This window comes from Marmota marmota, unplaced genomic scaffold, assembly GCF_001458135.2.
Source record: "Marmota marmota marmota unplaced genomic scaffold, marMar, whole genome shotgun sequence".
NCBI classification, from domain to species: domain Eukaryota; kingdom Metazoa; phylum Chordata; class Mammalia; order Rodentia; family Sciuridae; genus Marmota; species Marmota marmota.
This window is the reverse complement of record NW_026000057.1, coordinates 32892957-32902956: the sequence shown is the minus strand read 5'-3', so window position 1 is coordinate 32902956 and position 10000 is coordinate 32892957.

Here is a 10000-nt window from a genome sequence, read left to right as displayed (position 1 = left end):
ATTGTGAACTATCTGTTGGTGCAGCGACTTGTGGTAGTGTTGGGGTATTTTTGCTGATGATGTCATTTGTGGTACAATTTTTCCAAAAGGAGCCGTCAATTGGCCTGGTGTATCTTCCTCCCTTCTGCTTGTCATGATCGTCCAGCTAAAATTTGGGGGCCAACAGAGGTGAGGCCAAGAACCTCACCCCCCCGCTGGTACAAGGACCTCTCCACAGGTGTGGCTGTATACTGGACCGGTAGTCAGTGATGGGTAAGATCCAATTGCAATGGTACCAACCTAAGGACCATATGTACTATTGGACAACCTAAGGCAGGCACGGTCCCTAAGCCACATGCTTGTTGTTTAAACAGAGAGGGGGAGATGTTGAGAGCCACAGCCGAAGGGGCCCCAGCAAACTTCCAGCTGCCAGCTGATGATTGGCTCACAGCGGCCCCAGCAACATCTAGCTGATTGGCTCCTCTGCGGTGATGCTCATTGGGCTGTTTCCCTGCCCTTTCAGACCACGGAGCTGCTCATTGGGGGACTTTTTTGGCTCCGCCCACGTGACCCAGCCAATCGGCCTCAAGAGCAGGAGGATTGGGGGAGGTGGAGAGAAGCTTGTGTGGGAGAGAGAGGCTTGTGGAAAGCCGGTGGTGGCAGTTGAGGCTCTGAGGGTTTTTCCTGAGAGGCTGTTTTGTTTGGCGTGTGTGGTTCTAAAAATAAAGTTAGTTTCTTTTGACAAGTGGCTCCTGATTGTGCCCAGCCAGACTGCGGCATTTATTTATTTATTTGCTTACTTACTTATTTGCTTTGGTAGTGATAGAGGCCCAACCCAGGACCTTTTACGTGCTAGGCAAGCATACACCCCAACTCCCATCTCTTAACTCTTGTTTCCTTTGCTATGCAGAAGCTTTTTAGTTTGATGTAATCCCATTTGTCAATTTTTACTTTTGATGCCTGTGCTTTGGGGCATGCCAAAAATATTTTTGACCAAAGATCCTGAAGCATTTTTCCTATCTTTTCTTCCCATACTTTCATAGTTTGGGTTTTTCATTTAGGTCTTGGGTCTATTTTAAGTTGATTTCTGTAACTAGTGAGAGTTAAGGATCAGGCTTAATTCATCTGCATGTGAATATTCAATTTTCCCAACACTATTTATTGAAGAGACTGCCTTTTCTCCAATGTGTGTTCTTGGTGACTTTGTTGACTATAAATTGGATTTATTTCTGGTTTCTCTATTCTCTTCCATTGGTCTATACATCTGTTTTTATGCCAGTATCATGCTGTTTCAGTTACTATAGCTTTGTAATATGTTCTGAAGTAAGAGATTGTGATGCTTCCAGCTTTGTTCTTTTTGCTTAGTATTGCTTTGGCTATTTAGAGTCTATTGTGGTTCTATATGAAGTTTAGGAGTTTAGGGGGTTTGGGGAAATGGTATCTTGATTAGGATTGTATTAAATCTGTAGGTTGACCTGGGTAGTATGTATATTTTAACACTATTAATTCATCTGATCCATAAACATGGGATTTCTTTCCATTTTGGAGGTGGGAGGCTCTCTCATCAGTGTTTTGTAGGGTTCATTATAGACTTCTTTTACCTTCTTGGTTAAATTTATTCCTAGACCTTTTTAATTGTTGTTAGTTTTGATGGTTTTGTTTGTTTTGAGAAGGAGTCTTGCTGTGTTTTCCAGGCTGGCCTTTAACTCCTAGGCTCAAGTAATCCTCCTGTTTCAGCCTCCAGAGTAGCTGGGATTGCAGATGTGTGGTATAGGATCTAGCCCTAGCACAGTTATGTTATTGATTTCTATAACATATCCTGAAATTTTAGTGAATTTATCAGTTCTAACGGGTATTTGGTGGCATTTTGAGGCTTTTTCATGTTTTCTCAAACAAGATAGTTTAACCTCTTTCTTTCCCATTTGGATGATCTTTCTTTCTCTTGCCTAATTGTTCTGACTAGAACTTCCAGTACTATATTGAGAGTGGTGAGAGTGGGCATCCTTAATTGTATTGGTATATAGTCCTTCTATATCTAATTTGTTCACAGTTTTTGTCACAAAGGGATATCGAATTCTAAATACTTTTTGTTCTTCGTTCTGTTATGATGTGTCTTGGTTATTGATTTGTGTATGTTGAGTCATCCTTGCATTTCTAAGATAAACTCCTTTTGATGATGGTGTAGAATCTTTTTTTTAAAAAAAAATATTTTTAGTTGTAGATGGACATAATACCTTCATTTATTTATTTATTTATTTATTGCTCCTACTTCCCATATTTTTATTCGTACATTATAATTTTACATATTGGATTAATTAATTGTTCCATATTCATACATGCACATTATATAACAATATAATTTGGCCAGTATCATTCCCCAGCATTTCCCTTTCTCTTCCTTCCTCTCTCTCTTTGGTCCCTTTTTCTTGGATCTCCCTTGTATTATCATGAGATTCCCCTTCCACATCCACCAGCTTTCTTTTCCATTTTCCTCTTTAGCTTCCACATAAGAAAGAAAACCTATGAAACTTGACTCTGTTTTTGCTTGTTTTATTAACATAATATTTTCAAGTTTCATTCATTATCCCACAAATGACATAACTTCATTCTTCTTTTTGATTGAATAAAATCCATTGTGTATATGTACCATATTTTCTTTGTCTATTCATCTGTTGATGGACACCTCGGTTGGTTCCGTAGATTGGTAACATGAACATATACGTATTGCTATAGTATGCTGACTCTAATTGCTTTTTAAATTAAATTATTTATTTTAATTTGTTATATATGATGGCAGCAATTCATTTCATATTACACATATAGAGCACAATTTTTCAAGTCTCTGGTTGTACACAAAGTATTTTCACACCACTCATATCTTCATACATGCAATTAGGGTAATAATGTCTAACTCATTCTATTGTCTTTTCTAGCCCCATGCCCCTCCCTTCCCCTGACACCCCTTTGCCCTATGTAAAGTTCCTCCACTCCTCCCATGCTCCCTGCCATGGCCATTATGAATCAGCATCCTCATATCAAAGAAAACATTCTGCCTTTGGTTTTTTGGGATTGGCTTACTTCACTTAGCATTGTATTCTCCAACTCCATCCATTTACCTGCAGATTCCATGATTTTATTCTCTTCTAATGCTGAGTAATATTCCATTGTGTATATATACCAAAGTTTCCCTATCCATTCATCTACTGAAGGGCATCTGTGTTGGTTTCACAATTTAGCCATTGTGAATTGTGCTGCTATAAACATTCATGTGGCTGTGTCCCTGCACTAAGGTGTTTTTAAGTTCTTTGGATATAAACTGAGGAGTGGGATAGCTGGGTCAAAGTAGAGATACTACCTTGCATTGTATCAGACCACAGTAGGATGAAATTAGAAATCAATGTTAAAATAAAAAATAAAAGCTATTCCAACACCTGGAGACTAAGTAATATGCTATTGAGTGAACAATGAGTTGCAAAAAATACCAAAGAGGAAATTTAAAAATTCTTAGAGGTTTCACCAATTTGCAGTCCCACCAACAATGTATGAGTGTACATTTTTCACCACATCCTTGCCAACATTTATTGTTGCCTCTATTCTTGATGATTGCCATTCTTGATGAAATCTTAGAATAGTTTTGATTTGCATTTCTCTAATTGCTAGAGATGTTGAACACTTTTTCATATATTTGTTGATCAATTGTATTTCTTCTTCTGCAAAGTGTCTGTTTAGTTCCTTAGCCCATTTATTGATTGGGTTATTTGCTTTTTTGGTGTTAAGTTTTTTGAGTTCTTTATATATCCTAGAGATTAATGCTTTATGGAGGTGCATTTGGTGAAGTTTTTCTCCCAATCTGTAGGCTCTCTTTTAACATTATTAATTGTTTCCTTTGCTGAGAAGAAGCTTTTAAATTTGAATCCATCCCATTTATTAATTCTTGATTTTACTTCTTGTGCTTTAGGAGTCTTGTTAAAGAAGTCAGATCCTAGGCCGACATGGTGAAGATTTGGGCCTATTTTTTCTTCTATTAGATGCAGAGTCTATATTCTAGTGCCTGAGTCTTTGATCCACTTTGAGTTGATTTTTGTGCAGGGTGAGAGAGAGAGGTTTAATTTCATTTTGTTTTATTTTGCTACATATGGATTTCCAGTTTTGCCAGAACCATTTGTTGAATAGGCTATCTTTTCTCCAGTGAAAACAGTATGGAGATTCCTCAGAAAATTGGGAATGGCACCACCATTTGACTCAGCTATCCCACTCCTTGGTTTATACCCAAAGGATTTAAAATTAGCATACTATAGTGATGCAGCCACATCACAATGTTTATAGCAACTCGATTCACAATAGCTAGAATGTGGAACCAACCTAGGTGTCCCTCAATAGATGAATGGATAAAGAAAATGTGGTAAATATACTCAATGGACTATTATTCAGCTTTAAAGAAGAGTAAAATTATGGCATTTGCCAGTAAATGGTTGGAGTTGGAGAATATCATGCTAAGTGAAATAAGCCAGTCCCCAAAATCAAAGGCCGAGTGTTTTCTCTAATATGTGGATACTAATTCACAATAAGACAGGGGGCACTAGGGAAGAACAGTGTTACCTTAGATCAGGTAGAGGAAAGTGATGGGAGGGAAGGGAAGGGGATGTGGAGATAGGAGAGACAGTAGAATGAAACAGACATTATTACTGTATGTATATATGTGACTACATGACCAATATGATTCTGCAACATGTACACTCAGAAGAATGAGAAATTATATCACATCTATATGTGATATGTCAAAGTGCATAAATGCATTCTACTGTCATGTATAACTAATTAAAACAAATTTAAAAATTTTTTAAATTCTTAGAGGTAAATGAGAACACTGATACAACATATCAAAATCTCTGGGACATTATGAAGGCAGTTCTTTTTTTAATATTTGTTTTTTATTTGTACACAATACATTTATTTTGTTTATTTACTTTTATGTGGTGCTGAGGATCAAACCCATGGATTCACGTGCTAGGCAAGCACTCTACCACTGAGCTACAATCCCAGCCCCAATGAAGGCAGTTCTAAGAAGAAAGTTCATTGCATGGAGTTCATTCCTTCAAAGAAGAAAAAGTCAACAAATAAATGACCTAACATTACATTTCAAAGCCCTAGAAAAAGAAGAACAAATCATCACCAAAAGCAGCAGAAGACAGGAAATAATTAAAATCAGAGCTGAAATCAATGAAATTGAAACAAAAGAAACAATTGGAAAAATTGACAAAACTTAAAAGTTGCTTCTTTGAAAAAATAAATAAAATTAATAAACCATTAGCCATGCTAACAAAGAGAAGGAGAGAGAAAACTCAAATTACTGACATACATGATAAAAAGGGGAATATCACAACAGACACTACAGAAATACAGAAGATAATTAGAAATTATTTTGAAAACTTGTACTCCAATAAAATAGAAAATATCGAAGGCATTAACAAATTTCTAGAGGCATATGATGTGCCTCTAAAACTGAATCAGGATGATATACACAATTTAAACTGATGAATTTCAAGAAAGGAAATAGAGGACAGCATCAGAAGCCTACCAACCAAGAAAAGCCCAGGACCAGATGGATACACAGCTGAGTTCTACAAGACCTTTAAAGAAGAATTAACACCAATACTTCTCAAACTATTTCGTGAAATACATTGTATTTGTTTATGTTTTTGTGGTGCTGGGGATCAACCCAGTACCTCACGCATGTGAGGCAGGTGCTCTACCGAACCACAACCCCGGCCCCCGTGGTGTATAATCTTGATGTGCTGTTGGATTTGGTTTGCTAGTATTTTGAGAATATTTGCATTTATGTTCATCAGGAAGATTGACCAGTAATTTTCTTTTTTATTGTGTCCTTGTTTAGTTTTAGTAGGAGCATAATGCTGGCCTCATAGAATGAGTTCAGAATACCCTACCTTTCACTTTTTTTTGGAATCTAACTGAGACTGTATTGATAGAATTCAACAGTGAAGTCATTCAGTCCTGGGTTTTTCTTTGTTGAGAGACGTTAGCACTGATTCGATTTTGTTACTCATTATTGGTATGGTGAGGTTTTGTTTCTTCATGGTTCAATATTGGTACGTTATATTTGTCCAGGAATTAATCCATTTCTGTGTTTTCCAGTTTTTTGGCACATAGCTGTCCAGAATGGTCCTCAATGCTTTTTCTTTTTAAAATATTTTTTACTTTTCAATGGCCTTTATTTCATTTATTTACATGTGGTTTTGAAAATCAAACCCAGTGCCTCACACATGCTAGGCAAGCACTCCATCACTGAGCCACAACCCCAGTCCCCTCAAGGCTTTTTAATATTTCATGGTATCAGTAGTAATATTTCCTTTTTTCAGTCTTTTATTTTATTATTTGGGTTTTTCTTTTCTCCTTGGTTAGAGTAGATAAAGTTTTGTCAGCTTAGTTTTAAAAACCCTTTATTTTCTTAAGCTTTTGCATTTTAAGCTGCTGTAAAATTATTTATATTCAGATTTTTGTGTGGACATTTTTTCATCTCTTTTGAGTAAATACCAAGGGACTTGATTATTGGATTGTATGGTATATTAGTTAAGGTTCTACAGAGAAACAGAATCAATATGATGTGTATATGAAAACGGATTTGCAAAACAGATTGATCATGGAGATGGAAAGTCTGAACGGTTGATGCCTCAATTTAGTCCAAAGATTGGCAGGCTGCTGTAGAACCAGGAAGAGCCAATGTTTCATTAGAAAACTTTCAGGCAATAATAGCCTGTCTTAAGTCAGAGAAGGTGAGTCTTTTGTTGTATTCAGATCTTGAACTGATTGGATGAGGCCCACTCACATTATGGAGGGTAATCTGTTTTACTCAATCAAATGTTTTTTTCTGCATCTATTGATATGGGCATATGATGTTTCTTGTTTAGCTTGTTGATATGATGGTTCATATTAATTGATTTTCAAGGGTTTAACTGGCCTTGCATACCTAGAATAAATTCCACTTGGTCATGATGTATAATCATTTTTATATATTGTTGGATTTATTTGCTAATATTTTGCTGAATATTTTATATATGTTCATGAGCGTTATTGGTCTCTCTATATTGTTTTCTTACATTTGTCTGGTTTTGGTTTGGGGGCAATATTGGTTCTACAATGTGAAGACTGCCCACTGCTTCTATCTTTTGGAAGAGATTGTAAAGAATTGATGAAATTTCTTCCTTAAGAGTTTGTTAGGGGCTGGGGCAGGGGCTCAGAGGTAGAGAGCTCGCCTACCATGCTTGAGAAACGGGGTTTGATCCTCAACACCTCATAAAAATAAAATGAAGATACTGTGTCCACGTGTAACTGAAAAATAAATATTAAAAAAAGAGTTTGTTAGAATTGTCCCATGAGCCCATTTGGCTTGGTGCTTTCTGTTATGCAAGGTTATTAATTATTGACAAATTTCAGATTATCTACTTATTCTTGCATGCATTTGGGGAAATTGTATCTTTCAAGGAACTGGTGAACTTCATCTGTGCCAAATTTGTGGGCATAGCGTTGTTCATAGTATTCTTTTAATATCATTTTAATGTCCAATTTGGATCTGCAATGATGTCTTCTTTATATTGCTGATATAAACAATTCATGTTTTGTTAATTAGCCTGGGTAAAGGCTTATCAATTTTATTGTCCTTTAAAAAAAATCACCCTTCATTTGGTTTTGTTAATTTTTTTTCCTGTTGAATTCCTCTTTTCATTGATTATACTCTAATTTTATTATTCCTTTTGTTCTCCTTACTTTGGATTTAATTTGTTCTTCTTTTCTAGCTTTATAAGGTAGAGGCTTAGATTGTAGGTATTAGATTTTATTTTTAAAAAATATTTTTATGTATATATTTTGTTGTAGATGAACACATAGTGTCTTTATTTATTTTTATGTGGTGCTGAGGATCCAACTCAGTGCCTCACGCATGAGAGGCATGCGCTTTACCACTGAGCTACAGCTTCAGCCCCCCAGATTTTATTATATATAAATTTTCAGTGCTATAAATTTTTCTCTAAGCACTGCTTTTGCTGCATCTCACAAATCTTGATAAGTTGTCTTTTTTACTTATTAATTTAAAATTTGTCTTGGAATTTCATGGTTGATTTATGTGTGATTTATAAGTGTGTTGCTTTATCTTCCACTATTTGGGAACTTTGTAGCTATATATCTCTGGTAGTGATTTCTAATTTAAGAGATTATTGTGGTCTGAGAGTATACATTGTGTAATTTCTATTATTTTAAATTTGTTAAGGAGTATTTCATGACTCAGAATATGGTCTATGTTGGTAAGCATTCCATATAAACTCAAGCAGAATGGATATTCTACTGTTGTTGAATGAAATAGATGTCAACTATATCCAACTGATTGATGATATTGTTGAGTTCAAATATGTCCTTACAAATTTTCTGCTTGATAAATCTGTCTATAACTACAGAGGTATACTGAAGTCTCCAACTATATCAATGGATTTATCTTACTACCCTTATAGTTCTATCAGTTTTTAATTTATTCATATTTGAGGCTCTGTTATAGGCTCAGACACATCAAGCATCATTTTGTCCTTGGATAATTAATCAATTTATCATTATTGCAGGTATCTCTTTATCCTGATAATTTTTCTTATTGCAAATCTTTCTCTGAAATTCATATAGCTATTCTCATTTGCTTTGACTAACATTAGCATGGGATCCCATTTTCCATTTCTTTACTTTTAATCTATATGTGTCTTTATATTTAAAATGGATTTCTTATAGATAACATATAGTTGGGTCTTGTTTTTCAATATATTCTGACAATTTTTATCCTTTAACTGGAGTATTTAGACCACTGACATTTAAAATGAATACTGATATAGCTGCATTTTTATATACCAGATTTGTTGTTCTTTTTCTTTGTTCCTTTGTTTTTTTTTTTAATTCTTTTTCTGTTTTTCATGTTTTAAAGTGATCATTTGTAAGGTTACATTTTTCTATATTTCTTAGCATATTAGTTATACTCTTTAAAAAAATAAAACTTTTTCCATGGTTGCCCTGGAATTTGCAATATACACTTAGAACTATTTCAAGTCTGCTTCCAGATAACACTGTACCACTTCATTGCCTTATATCAACAAAGCATTTTTAATTCCTGTCTCATGTTCCTTGTGTCACTGTTGTTATTTCACTTATACATAAGTTATGATCATCAAATACATAATTTTGCTTTTATTATTTTGAACAAACTATTATCTGTTAGACAAGGAATTATAAGAAAAATAAGACTATGATTTGACCTTCATTTAGTTCTCTAATGCTGTTCCTTTATGTAGATCTGAGATGTTACCTGTATCATTTTCTTTCTCTCTGAATAACTTCTTTTGACATTCCTTGAAAGGCAGGTCTGTTGGCAACAGATTTTCAAATTTTGTTTGAAAAAATCTAATTTTCCTTCATTTTTGAGGAATAATATTGCAAGGTACAGAATGGTAGGTTAGTATACTTTTTTCCTCTCAACACTTTAAATGTTGCTTGTCTGGCTCCAGAGAAATTGAATATAATTTTTTTTTTTTGGTATTGGAAATTTAACCCAAGACTCTTTACCACTGAGCTACATCCCAGCTCTTTTTGCTTTTTAACTTGAGACAGGGTCTCATTAAGATTGCTTAGAGCCTTGCTAAATAGCTGAGGCTAGCCTTGAACTTGAGATCCTCCTGTCTCAGCCCCCTGAGCGACTGGGATTACAGGTGTGCACCACCATACCCAGTTAAAATACTGATCTTTGCTCCTCTATACGTAAGACTTTTTTTCCTTGGCTTCTTTCATTATTTTTTATCTTTGATTTTCTCCAGTTTGAATATGATATCCTTGGGTGTAGTTTTTGTTTGTTTGTTTTGGGTATTTATCCTGCTTGGTGTTCTTTGGGTCTCCTGGATCTATGATATGATGCCTGACATTAATTTGGGGTAAATTTTCAGTTATTATTATCTAAACTGTGGCTTTGTTCCTTTCTTTC